Below are 14,378 nucleotides of genomic sequence, written 5' to 3'. Positions count from 1 at the left end.
ACTCTGTAACCACCGGGACCGAGTTGGTGGACCCCTAAGTTTAACTTCCGCATTTCTTCCCCCCACTGACTTGATTCGGAGGTTGCGCTGCTCTCGCACTTGATCTTGAACTCCTTGTAGTCATCTTCGCTCATCAAAGGATATTTCGCCTTGATCTTCTCATAACTATCACCTTTTTAAATCATTGCCTTCACCGTACTTTTCCAAGTAGACAGGGTCGTGCTCATCCTCGTGAGGGCGGCACCGTTCACTTTATTCCCTGAGAGGCGTGTGTTTGCAAACTCAGCGGGGAACTTGTATCGTTCGTGCAGCTTCGTGAAGAGGAGGTTGCGCAAATTCCCTCGGTCCTTATGCCTTAGGTTCTCGGTGTTGATCGAGACGGTGCTCCGGAGAATGCACCAAGATAAACCGAGTACCCCTTGACTACTTCTTTGGGCGCTGTTGGATGCCCGTCGGAGTTCACTTCAGTAAATTCCTCCCTGACAGTGCCGAGCACGCTCGGGCCCGGTCCTTCCGTTGCCTCTTCGGTTGGCTACCATCTGTGCGTGCGCCGCCATCATCAGTGGTGGCATCCGCGGCGCCATAATCAGTGGTGTCATCCTCGACGCCACTAGGGGTTGTGTAGTCAGGATCGGTGTCTTCCGCGGCGTCCTCATAGCGGTGAGGTTCTTCCTCCAACTCCTGGGACAGCTCCCAGAATTGCTTGCCGCCCAAACCGCCGGCCTCATCATTGTGGGCCATGTAACTCTCTAAATAGGAAAAAAGTTTGGTCAAAAGGTTGGTTATTGTCAAGGAACAAGATCATGGTCTCATCATTTAGGGTTTGTCGACACCGAGGCATCCTAAAAGCTAAGCTTTTATCATTTAGGGTTTGTCGACGCCGAGGCACCCTAAAAGCCTAAGCGTACATCATTTAGGTTCTCATCGCGACACCGAGGCACCCTAAAAGCCAAGGTTCCATCATTTAGGGTTTGTCGACGCCGAGGCACCCTAAAATGCTAAGTTAAGTTTTCATCATTTAGGGTTTATCGATGCCGAGGCACCCTAGGTTGGGACTAATCACTTGGCACTAATCACTTGGCTCTATTGCCACCTATGTTGGGTTTATCATCTAGGGTTTATCGATGCTAAAGAGAATTCTAAGTTGGGCCTAATCACTTGGCTCTATTGCCACCTATGGTTTAATGCAGCAAGAATGACAGGGCAATTGATCCTACTTAACTAAGTACTAAGATACCCCGGCCCATGCATTAGTCGCAAGTACCCCATATGTCCTATTTTTAGCAAAGTCATGCTAAAATTCACAGAAAATTTCAGCATGACCTTTGCTGAAAATAGGACATATGGAGTACCCGAATTTGCCGGAACAGAAGTTAATCGACATTCCGGCAAACTCAAGGGCCTCTCGGGGTACCTGCAAAATCATCACGACACGATGGTCGGAGACAAAACCCAGCAAACTGATTATCTTAGCTCCGATCCAAGCTCATCTGCTCCGTGTGGTACAAACCCCCTACCAGCTGCGAGAAATATTATGAATTCGGTAACAAGTTGCTAACACTGGCCCTTCTGAACAGATCTAGGGCATTCAAGAGTGAGGCATCAGTTACTGTATGTTTAGACAGTTTAGCTACTCTGCTCATATTTCCATGGACACTCTAGAAAATAACATGCTTAAAGGACGAATAAACAAAGGATCATCAAAAGACAAAACGACTGTCTTAAGAACCTACTTTTTGCTGAACAAAACAACATTTTACAGTATATTAATGTAATAGTATTACTATGAAACAGATCACGGGCACTGGAATATACAACAGCAGTGCATCACACAAGCAGACAATATATGGAATTCTAGCTTTACCAAAAAATTGAGCATGGCATCTACAGGTTACAAAAAAATGAGCATCTTCTCTGCATTTATAAAGCATTAGGATAGTGAAAGTATTACTCACTTTGATGGAATTCTAGCTTGTGATGATCTGACAGTGACAAATGTTGCAAATTGATTGAAAGCACTGTAATTCAACCAAAAATCTACTCTGAACAGTGCTTGCAAATTCAGTAACTTAAACTGAGATACAAAAATTTGAGTGAATACTCCACTTTTTTCAGTGAGCAGTACTCCACTATTCAGTTTGATCTGGTATTAATCTCAGCTTGATCTTTTCATTATCTCTGAATTTCAAAATAGAGTCTACATACTGCAAAATTTGGCACTACATCCAGTTTGGCACTACATAAACCTCTAAATTCAGAGCACTACATCATCCAGTTTGGCACTACACACATCTCTAAATTCAGACTAAATCAAATCTGACATACTGGAGTACATCAACTGCAGGATTCCACTCTAAATTCAGACTACATCAACAACAACTACTTTTTTGCGGGAATCAACAGCAACTACTTGACCAGGATTTGGAGTAGTGCATTGCAAATCGAAGTTACTGCGAGTTCCTGGAGGAGGGGCAGGACGGGCTCCTCGTCGGGGTCGGCGCCGCCACCGGTCGAGGAGGAGGCGAGGGGCTTGGAGGAGTCGGAGGAGACGGCTAGCGGGGGACCCGGGCACCTTCGCCGTCGTATGTGGGCGCGCGAGGGGCGGGAGTAGCCGGAGCACGAAGCCGCGGCGTGAGGGGTGAGGTCGGTGAAGAGAACGGCGACGGCGCCGCAAAGGGGGCACGGGGGCGGCGGGGGTGGAGTCCGGCGGGGGGGGGGGGGGGGGGGGGGGGGGGGGGGGGGGGGGGGGGGGGGGGGGGGGGGGGGGGGGGCGGGGGTGGAGTCCGGCGGGGGTCGGGGCGGCGGCGTCATGGGTCGGGGCAGCGCGCGGGTGGATCTGCGAGGGAGAGAGGAACGAAGGGGATCTGGTGAGGGAGAGGGAGGAATTAGCTAGGGGGAAGCTTACTAATGGCGCACCCCCCGTCGGTGCGCCATTAGTAATCTTTTTTTATATAGCAATGATGCACCCCCCGTCGGTGCGCCATTAGTAATCTTTTTCTATATAGCAATGGCGCACCAGCAGGAGGTGCGCCATTAGTAATCTTTTTTTATATAGCAATGGCGTACCAGTCAGAGGTGCGCCATAAGTAATTTTTATTATTATTTTTTTGTTGCATCTAATAATTTTTAAGAAAATGAATATGAATATGAAACAGTAATGATTTTTTATAAAAACAGTAATAATTTTTTAAAAAATATCATCAAATTTGTTATTTGAAAATATTTATGAATGTGAAAAAATATCATCAGATTTATTATTTGAAAATATCATCAAATTTGTTATTTGAAAATATAATAAAATTTGTTTTTTTTTGCAATTTTAGTTGCATTTATTTGTGACGGTGGAGCGGGCCGGGGAGGGTGCGGTGGGTCGTCGGAGGGGGATTGAGATCTGGCGAGGTGGGATAGCGATCGAGATGGAGGGGGGTCGAGATCGAGTGTCCATGAAATTTAAAAACATTCATGAGTTCAAAAATTCCCCATGAAATACAATCGAGAAATGAAGGCTACAATTTAAATACAATCGATCTTAGCTAGCTATCTGTTCACAATCTTCTTGCCCTTATTTTTCGTAAATGGAGTTTTTCTCTTGAACAGACGTCCTTTAGGTAGGGTGGTCCTGCTTCTTCTTGTGGTGTATGCTGCTACTTCGTCGTCGTCGTCATGTTTGATCTTCGGGTCGCCGTACTTGTCGAAGTCTTGCTCATCTGCTACTCCATCCATTCCGATGATCTTCCTTTTGCCTCTCCTCACGACAACACGACTGGGCTTTGACGGGTCGGTAATGAAGAAGCATTGGTCCACTTGGGAAGCCAGTACCCATGGCTCATTTTTCGCGGTGACGTTTGTGCCCGCGGTCTTGGATTTGGCTTCGGGTATAACCATGGTGATGAAATACCGGTCTTCTTTTAGGAAGCTCTTGGCCCATCTGACATGGAACATCGGGACCTTCTCTCCAGCGTAGCTCAGCACCCAGATCTCCTCGATCCTTCCATAGTATCTGTCCTTGTCATTACCGGTGTAGGATTCCATCGTTACCCCGGAGTTCTGATAACCATCGCTCTTCATGTCCTTGTCCTCGGTGTAGAATGTGTAGCCGTTGATATCGTATGCCTCATAGGTCATCAGGTTGTGCTCGGCGCCCTGTGACAAGGCGAATATGAGTGTTCTTCTGCGGAAGAATCCTCATGTAAAGGGTACGACAGAAGCTTCTGCTTGAACCAACGCGTGAAACATGAGTTGTGCTCTTTGATTATATCTCCGTCCGTCCTCTGTTGGCCTCGGTCATTGTACGTCTTCTCAATAAAGGTTTTGTGCTCTACCACCCAAGGATCGACCACGTCTATGTGTTGTAGCGCAACTAGGTTTTCTCTTTCAAAGTCGGCGAGTCGACCCTCGAAGTCGACATGCATTTCACGGCGACCCTCACGGTGACCCCATCCAGCGAGCCTGTGAGGTGCCTGTTGATGGGCAGACCAACGGGGTTCTCGATGCCTAGATAATTCGTGCAATAGGAGATTCACTCTTCGGTCAGAAAGCCCCTGGCTATGCTTCCCTCTGGACGCGACATGTTGCGAACGTATCCTTTCATGACACCATTCATCCTTTCGAACAGCATCATGCTGTGTAGGAACGTCGGCCCGAGTTGGATGATATCCTGAAAGTGCGTTATATCGACTAGAGGGGGGTGAATAGGCGATTTTATGAAAGTCTTCAAAACGTGGGAGTTATGAAGACAAACAGTGAAGATTTTGCCTATTACTATGCAGCGGAAGTTAGATTACACTAGGCAAGCCATGGTCAAGTATTCAATAGAGTGAAAGCACAAAGACAAACAGTGCAGTGTAATAAGGATCAGGTAGGAAGAAGTTATGAAGCCAAACAGATCATACATTCACGTTGTGAAGACAAAAGATAGAGCAAGCATGCAATGGCTTCACAATGAGTAACAGTAAGAAAAAGGAAGTGAAGATGAAAACCCGGTGACTCGTTGAAGACAATGATGTGTTGGACCAGTTCCAGTTGCTGTGACAACTGTACGTCTGGTTGGAGCGGCTAGGTATTTAAACCTTAGGACACACAGTCCCGGACACCCAGTCCTGAACACGCAGCTCAGGACACCAAGTCCTCACCGTATTCTCCTTGAGCTAAGGTCACATAGTCCTCGCCCAATCACTCTGGTAAGTCTTCAAGGTAGACTCCCAAACCTTCACAGACTTCGTTCACTGGCAATCCACAATGTCTCTTGGATGCTCTAAACGCGACGCCTAACCGTCTGGAGGATGCACAGTCCTCAAGTGTAATAAGTCTTCAGATCACACAGACAAGAAGACTTAAGTGATGCCCAATTTCTCTGGCTCTGGGGTTAGGGCTTTTCCTCGCTAGGAATTTTCTCTCAAAGGCTTCGAGGTGGGTTGCTCTCAAACGACAAAAGCCGTGCACTGAAATCTGAGCAGCCAACCGTTTATGGTTGTAGGGGGTGGGCTATTTATAGCCACTTGGCAACCCGACCTGATTTGTCCGAAATGACCCTGGGTCACTAAGGAACTGACACGTGTCTCAACGGTCAGATTTCAAACTCTCATGGCAACTTTACTTGGGCTACAAGCAAAGCTGACTTGGTCCGGCTCTGGACAAGATTCGCTCTCATTGTCTTCACTCGAAGACATAGGTTTTTGGTTTAGGCATCACTTCAGTCATTCTGACTGGTTCTCCTGGACCCCACTTAACAGTACGGTGTTTCCTATGACTCAACACAAAAGAAAAAGAACTACGAAAGATCTAAGTCTTCGAGCTCCATAGGCTTCATAACGTGTCTTCTTTTGTCATAGTCTTCAATGTGAATATCTTCATATACCACCTTTGGCTTCAATGTCTTCATACATTTTTAGGGGTCATCTCTGGTAGTAAAACCGAGTCAATGAGGGACTTCTACCTGTGTTATCCTGCAATTCTCACACACACATTAGTCCCTCAACTAGGTTTGTCGTCAATACTCCAAAACCAACTAGGGGTGGCACTAGATGCACTTACAATCTCCCCCTTTTTGGTGATTGATGACAAACTAGTTGAAGTTTTCAACGGGGAATATAGTCTGTGAAATTGTAAAGGATAAGGAATTGTCTTCATAAGTTTCAAGGGCTCCCCCTGAAGATGTGCATATAAGTTAATTTGCTTTTGGAATGCAAATGCACATGGCAGGTTGTACTTGTGGAGATCCAATTCAGCTTATGATGACAATCCACTATGCATGTGAAAGTATATGAAGATAATGACATGCATAATGGAAAATGGACGTCTGCAGAATGAGATACGTGCGGAATTTATCGTCGCACATGCGGAATTTATCTTCGCAAACAGGGTGGCAAACAAGTAGCAGACGACCATCGAGTTTTAGTGTTACAACTCAAAGAACCAAATGAAGAAAAAACGAGAGTTGTAAGCACGAAGAAAAATATAGCAAAACATAAAGCATCCGCCCATATGGACCCGTTTGAAGACTATCAACCCATATGCTTCTCCCCCTTTTGTCAGCAAGGACCAAAAAGGTTTGAAGACATAGCGTGTCTACTCGTTCCCAGGAGCAGCAGGGTCGTTGGAGGTGTTTGGCGGTGCAGAGGAGCTTGGAGGTGCTGAAGCAGGTGGAGGTGATGTAGCATCGTCTTCTTCATCAATGATTCTGGCAGTGACTGTGGCAGCAGATGAAGAAAACTCAGAGTCTTCAAGTGATGGTGTGTTGCGCATCACAGCCCTTCTAGGAGGTGTGGTGTCAAACTTGAATCGCTCAGTGAAGCCATCCTCTTCAAGTTCAGCTTCAGTACACATCATTGATAGCCCTTTCCATGTACGATGACAGGTTTCATGAGTGACGAAGGCATTCTTGGTGGCAAGATTTCGAAGACGATTAACATCCACCAAGAGGCTTTTCATCTGACGCTTTAGCCAGTCGTGATGCCTATCTTGTTTTTGATGAAGGGCCACAAGAAGCTCTCGGTTATTAAGAACGCGAGCGCGCTTCTTGGGTCTGGAAGCAGTTGCACTATCAGTGGCTTCAGTTGAAGCAGGGTGTGGCGCACGTGTAGTGCCAGCCAAAGGATACACCCTAGAGATGGCTTCAACACCTTCATCGTTTTGAGTGAAGCTCTGGTGTTCTGCATTCTGAAGACTCAAAGGTTGCTTGGCAGGCTCAGGATATATAGCTTCAGTAGAGGTATCCACATCTGGCAAGAAGATCTGATGGTTGCGGGCTGAGGGCTGATATGAGATTGCAGAGTGAAGCTTGATCAGTCTCATTACCCAAGGAGCATAGAACTTTAAACCAAACAGATCTGAGCCTGATGCAGTGAGTTGGCGTATGAAGAAATCCTGTGCGTTGAAGCATTTGCCATGAAGGATACAAAATATCAGAGTCTTCATTGCACCCTCAATTTTGGCATTTGGAGAGTGCCCTTTAATAGGCCAGAGAGTCCGCCGGATAATGTGATAGATTGTTCTGGGCAGGTACTCAAAGTCTTCAACGAAGAACTCTGTTGGATAAGGAGCATCGAGAGGCAGTGGCTTCATCATGGAGAGCATCTGACTCATATTTGGTTCAGGCCTCTGGAATATGCTCTCAAGGGCTTCAGTGTGTAGTGGACAACCTTCCTCGAAGAGTTCGCCAGGAGTGGGCAGGCCGGTGAGCTCAATGATATCGAATGCATTGGCTTCGTGATGGACATTGCCGGTCATCCACTCCAGGGCCCAAGTCTTCGGATCTCTGTTGTATCCCTTGATGTGTAGGGTGGCATAGAATTGCAACAGAAGCTCTTCATTCCAGTGCTCTTCATCAGTTATAAACTGCAGCAGACCCACTTGCTTGAAGCAATCCAGCGCTTCCTCTAAACAGGGCAGACCAGCAATAGCTTCAACATCAAGGCGCTTGTGCGGGAAGATGCGACCTTGGTTGTATAGGATGCATGAATAGTAGCTGCGCTGAGGATAGCTCCAAAACCTATCTGATGAAATCCTTTCCCTCGAATAGGGGTTCTTGGAGCTGTTGAAGAATGTATTGTCTGCCTTGAAGCTATTGATGTCGAAGGAGCCAGGTGCTGATGCAGGACCTGGGAACCTTGGCAGCCTTGGGACTGGCTTCTGAACATGAGGCCTGTGCTCAACATGATAATCAAATTGAGGACCAGCAGCAGACTCAGGAACAGAAGTGTCTGGATCAGTAGCTTCGCTGTCTGCTGAAGCTTTTGGTGGGGAGGGCTCTACATTGGCTTCAGTGTTGGTTGTGGCAGCCTCAACTTTTTCAGCCTCCACTTGACTAGCTGGAGGGTCAGTCACAAGCACGTTCTCCTGGAGAACTGCTTCTTGGTGGAGCATTGGAGTGAGCTCTTGTGGTGCTTCTTCTTCGGCTGATGCAGCCGGAATGTCTTCAGCATAGACTTGAGGCCTTGGACCTTTGCGAAGCCTGCGGAATGCAGACGATGCCTATGGTGTTGGAGTGGGCTGGGCCTCATTGTCTTCTTCCTCTTGAGGGCGATCCGCCCATGACGCATCTTGTGCAATTGGCGTCAAAGGACGACCAATGCTGATGAATTCGCTTTGTTCATACTAAGGAAGGGCTGCATCATCTTGTACATTGTCCTGATGACCAATGTCTTCAACAGCAATGGGGTCGGCTGTTGGTATGTCTTCAGCTTCAGGGGCCTCTGTGAAAGCAGGCTCACGAACTGTCAGTTGTCGTTCTGCGTTGGGGCGAACCATAGAAATAGGTTCAACTATCAAGGGCTCTGTGGGAGCAGCCCGAGATTTCTTGATCTTTCGTTTCTTCTTGCTGGGGGCAGTAGGAGAGGCTTCAGAGCTTTTCCTTTTCCTGGCTTCAGCCTCAGCAGTTCTTGTCTTCTTGAGCTCAGAAGCTGTTGACCGGCTCTTTGGCTTCGAGCCAGTCGTTGCAGTTGGGAAGACAATTGGAACTGCTTCTTGCCTTGATGCCTCTAGTTCAGCCATAGCAGGCTTCTTCTTCTTCTTCGCAGCCATCTTGGGGTCGATGCCAGGACGCCCAAGTGCCTTGCGCTTCTCGGCCTCATTGTAGGCTTGCACACATCGTTCTGCCAGAGACTTCATCCGCTCACGTGAACCTTGAGCTTCTGCATGCTTCTTCAGAAAATTTTCTTTTAGCTCATGCAACATGGTCTTGAAGCTCTTCAATTCTTGCACGCTGAGCTTGGCCATATTATTCTTGAACTGAGCCTTTTCATGATGAATTTTCTGCTTCAGTTCAACAATGCGCTGGGCAATGGCAAGTTCTGAAGCAATTGCGCCTTGGAAGGCGACGCTGAGACCAACAGGCAGCTGCAGATCTTTGAAGCTTATGTTCGGTGTGGCAAACCATTCGTCGATGAAGTCGTGGATGATGGCGACATCAAAGAGAGGCAAATTGTTGAAGATCTCAGCTTCTTCTTTGCTCTTGATGAGCTTCTCTAGAGCGTCATCTCCAAGATCTTCATCACTCGACAGATCAATGGCTTCGCCGCGCAGAATGGTAGCAGCTGTGAGCTCTTTGCCGGTGTGTGGCTGAGGCACCTTGGCCTTCTGGGGCTTGGAGACGCGGGATACGTCTTCAGACTGCACACTGTCTTCAGGAGGTGCAGTTGCCAATGGCTTCGCCCTTGAGATTTTTGATGAAGGGGCTGGCTTTGAAGCTTTTGGCTTCTTTTACTGCTTCGGCTTCGGTACAGCAGGAGCTTCATTAGACTCAGAGTCAGCTGGAGGGTCATTCACGGGAGTCCCTTGGACTAAGATGCGGGTGATGAGGCCCTCAAGATTGGCATACAGACCGATGATATTGGGTTCTGCGTAGCGTGTGCCATCTGCCCTTGGAGCTGAGAGACCAGGGTTGAAGTCTAACCCAAATTTCTTCTTGTTCTGCTTCGCCGATTGTTGGGCAAATTGGAAGTTGCGCTTGAACAGATTGTCGTCACGACACCAGAGGAGTGACGACGGATGCGCATCATTAGGCTGTGGTCCTCGGACCATGCATGGGTAGAAGCCTTGAGCAATGGCTTCATCTCTGGTCCTGGGTATGAGATTCTTGTAAAGGACGTCCCCCATGGTCTCTTGATGGCACTTTTCTCAGCATACTCCTGGGTGACGAAGCGGTATTTGAACCATTGTTCTGCCCAATAGCGTCGAATCCATTGGATTCGGGTCTTGCGCTGCCCATAATTCTCTTCTGGATCTGTTTTATACATTTCTGCCAGGTCTTCAGGCAGATCTTTGGAAGTTCCTTCACGTCGCTGTCTGCCCCCTTTCCTTGCAGCTGCTTCTGAAGCCATAAACTTTAACTTGAAAGGCTTCAAAACTTTCAAAGGCTTCAAAGGCTTTCTTTTGCTGGACCAACAGGAACTGGCTTCAGGAGAATTTATGTGTTGCTGTAGGAATTCTGCAAATGAATGCAGATTATGAGAACCAAAGGATTCTCCCACGGACATGTACCTGTGACATCACTAAGGTGCGAGGGAATGGGAAGAGGTCATATGCATTCTCAGAAGGTTTTGAAGATTAATCAGTTTAGAAGACATTGACCTCATCGTGCGAAGACATTCACTCATAGATAAGAAGTTGGTTCCAGATTTGTACGAACCCACAGATCAGTACAAGTGAGGAATCTAACTACTTCATGAAGCACAAGTGAATATACTAGGCATGTTGTGAGATGCAGATTTAGAGATCTAACTTGTGTGAAGATAAACTTCTTATGGTAGAAAGTGACAGAACCATGAGATCAAAAGGGGCTGTAAAAAGAAGTTTTATTTACCACACTTGGAACTGCTAGACGGAAGTGGGAGATGATGCCGAGCAGTTCAGTCCTCCGTGCCCTAACTTGGCGACAGAAGACACCTATGTCGACGGCGGAGAGGACGATGTCCGCGAACGGCGTGAAGACGGCGTCGGAGAAGTTGCGGCAGTGAAGTGCTTCATCGCCGGCGTTGTCGAGGGCTAGCGGTGGCGCTAGGGTTCGTGCGAGGGTGGAAGAAGGAGATAATGACCGCGGTAAGTGTGAATTTATAGGCACAAGGGCGGCACTGTGCTATTACACAAGTGCCCCTGGCGATTCGCATCTGAGGAACGCGTGGCCAGTTTGCGGAAGTTTGGGGTTTGTTCCACGTTCCACGCACGCCTGGATTATCGGGCGGTCGTTCCTGCTTCTTAGGATTTTATGTGGAGGAATGGGCATTTAAAGCGGACTTTATGGTTGTCTCTATATCTTCAGCTGACAAGGACGCAGTGAAGACATTCGACAGTTTCAATAGAATGCATATGACTTGGAGAGATAGACTTTGAGATAGAAAGCATAGAGAGATTAGAGTCCGATCACATTCACTTAGTTCAAAAGATTCAACCAAGAAGACATAGCTATAAGTGAATGATGTAGAGGACAGAACACTAGTATGTATACATCTATATAATCAACGTAGTGAAGATAATCATGAAGACATGTTGAGTTCGAAGCCAAACCAAATGTGAAGACATTGCAAGGTAACGTCATGAGTGAAACACTTCAAAATAGAACGTTTGGTGTTGGCGTTACCCACCGTATAGGAAGTATTAGACCCAGACACGATGCACAATTATCGTGGCGCTCCGAAGTCAAATTCCACATTAATGTATTCACACTTAGAATGTATATCTTCATTGATTTGAAGATATACTTCACTTCGTCTGTTGCACATCTAAGTCATCAATATGCATAAGGGTTAGGATGTGTGCCTGATCACAGGATATTTGAGGATTCCAGGATATTTAGCTCACACCGTAACTTGCAAAACCTCTTCTCATCCAAGGGCTTGGTGAAGATATCTGCCAATTGCTCTTTAGTGTTGACGTGTATGATATCAATGTCTTCCTTCACAACATGATCTCTGAGAAAGTGATGACGAATTTCAATGTGCTTTGTCTTCGAGTGCTGAACTGGGTTGTTTGCAATCTTGATGGCGCTTTCGTTGTCGCAGTAAAGTGGCACTTGCTTCAGATGAATACCATAGTCCTTGAGCGTTTGCTTCATCCACAGAAGCTGAGTGCAGCAAGATCCAGCAGCAATGTATTCAGATTCAGCAGTGGAGAGAGATACACAGTTCTGCTTCTTTGAAGACCAACATACAAGTGATCGTCCCAGAAAGTGACATGTGTCTGATGTAGACTTGCGATCAACTTTGTCACCAGCATAATCAGCATCCGAAAATCCAACCAAATCAAACTCTGAGCCCTTTGGATACCATAATCCTAGAGTTGGGGTGTGAGCCAAATATCGAAGAATTCGCTTCACAGCTAAGTGATGCGACTCCTTTGGTGCCGCTTGAAATCGAGCACACATGCAAACACTAAGCATAATATCTGGCCTAGATGCACATAAATAAAGCAAAGAACCAATCATAGAGCGGTATACCTTTTGATCGAACTCTTTACCATTGTCGTCAGGACCTAGATGATGTTTGGCTGGCAATGGTGTTGTGAAGCCTTTGCAGTCTTGCATACCGAACTTCTTCAGGCAATCTTAGAGATACTTCTCTTGAGATATGAAGATGTCATTGCGTTGTTGTCATATTTGAAGACCAAGGAAGAACTTCAGCTCCCCCATCATGGACATCTGATATTGCTCTTGCATCATATATCCAAACTCTTCACTGTACTTCTGATTGGTGCAGCCGAACATAATGTCATCCACATATATTTGGCACACAAATAGTTCACCATCATATGTCTTTGTGAAAAGAGTGGGATCCAGGGAACCAGGTATGAAGCCTTTGCTCTTCAGGAAGTATTTGAGTGTGTCATACCAGGCCCTAGGGGCTTGTTTGAGGCCATACAGTGCCTTGTTGAGCTTGTATAGCATGTCAGGATGTTTTGGATTTTCAAAGCCAGGCGGTTGTGCAACATACACTTCTTCTTCAATTTTGCCATTGAGAAAGGCACTTTTCACATCCATTTGATATAGAAGTATGTTATGATGATTTGCATATGCCAGCAGAATGTGTATGGCTTCAAGCCTAGCCACGGGAGCAAATGTTTCATCGAAGTCAATGCCTTCCACTTGAGTATATCCTTGAGCAACGAGACGAGCTTTGTTTCTGAAAACTTGACCATGCTCATCTTGTTTGTTGCGGTATATCCATTTGGTGCCTATTATGTTGTGCTTCCGTGGATCAGGACGCTTAACCAGTTCCCATACATTATTCAGCTCAAACTATTGAAGCTCTTCTTGCATAGCTTCAATCCATTCAGGTTCCATGAAGGCTTCTTCAAATTTCTTGGGTTCTGATATTGAGACGAATGCGAAGTGCCCACAGAAATTTGCTAGCTGAGTTGCCCTTGAACGAGTGAGTGGACCAGGTGCATTGATGCTGTCAATTATTCTGTCAATCTGCACTTCATTGGCAACACGAGGATGTGCAGGGCGAAGCTCTTACTGATCTGTGTTGTTGTTGGGAGGAATGTCTTCAGGCTGAGCATTGTCTTCATGTTGATCAGGTGCTGAGATGATAAGTTCTTCTTCAGGATGAGCTTCAGAAGGTAGAATCTCTCCAGTTCCCATTAGCTTGATTGATTCACTAGCTGGAATCTCATCTAGCATATTTGGCAGTTGCTCTCTTTGTGAACCATTTGTCTCATCGAACCGCACATCCACTGTTTCAACCACTTTGTAATAAAAGAGATTGAAGACTCTGTAGGAGTGCGAATCCTTTCCATATCCAAGCATAAAGTCCTTATGTGCTTTTGGTGCAAACTTTGAGGTGTGGTGTGGGTCCTTGATCCAGCACCTTGCGCCAAATACTCTGAAGTAACTGACATTTGGCTTCTTGCCAGTTAGGAGTTCATAAGATGTCTTGTTCAGAAGCTTGTGAAGATAAACACGATTGATTGTATGGCATGCAGTGTCAATGGCTTCAGTCCAGAATTTTCTTGGAGTCTTGTATTCATCTAGCATTGTTCTGGCCATCTCAATGAGTGTTCTGTTCTTGCGTTCGACGACGCCATTCTGCTGTGGTGTGTACGGAGCTGAGAATTCATGTGTGATGCCCAAGGTATCAAGATATGTATCAAGGCCAGTGTTCTTGAATTCAGTGCCATTGTCACTTCTGATGTGTTTTATCTTGGCGCCAAAATTGTTCATAGCACGATTGGCGAAGCGTCTAAAGACATCCTGCACTTCAGTCTTGTAAAGGATTATGTGCACCCAAGTATATATAGAGTAATCATCAACAATGACGAAGCCATAGAGGCAGGCAGTAGTAGTAAAAGTTGAGTAGTGAGTGGGGCCGAAAAGATCCATGTGGAGCAGTTCGAAGGGTTGAGTAGTAGTCATGATTGTCTTCAAAGGATGTTTTGCCCTTGTC

The sequence above is a fragment of the Triticum urartu genome, chromosome 3 (genome assembly GCF_003073215.2).
Source record: "Triticum urartu cultivar G1812 chromosome 3, Tu2.1, whole genome shotgun sequence".
Taxonomy (NCBI): Eukaryota; Viridiplantae; Streptophyta; class Magnoliopsida; order Poales; family Poaceae; genus Triticum; species Triticum urartu.
This window is presented reverse-complemented; position numbering follows the sequence as displayed.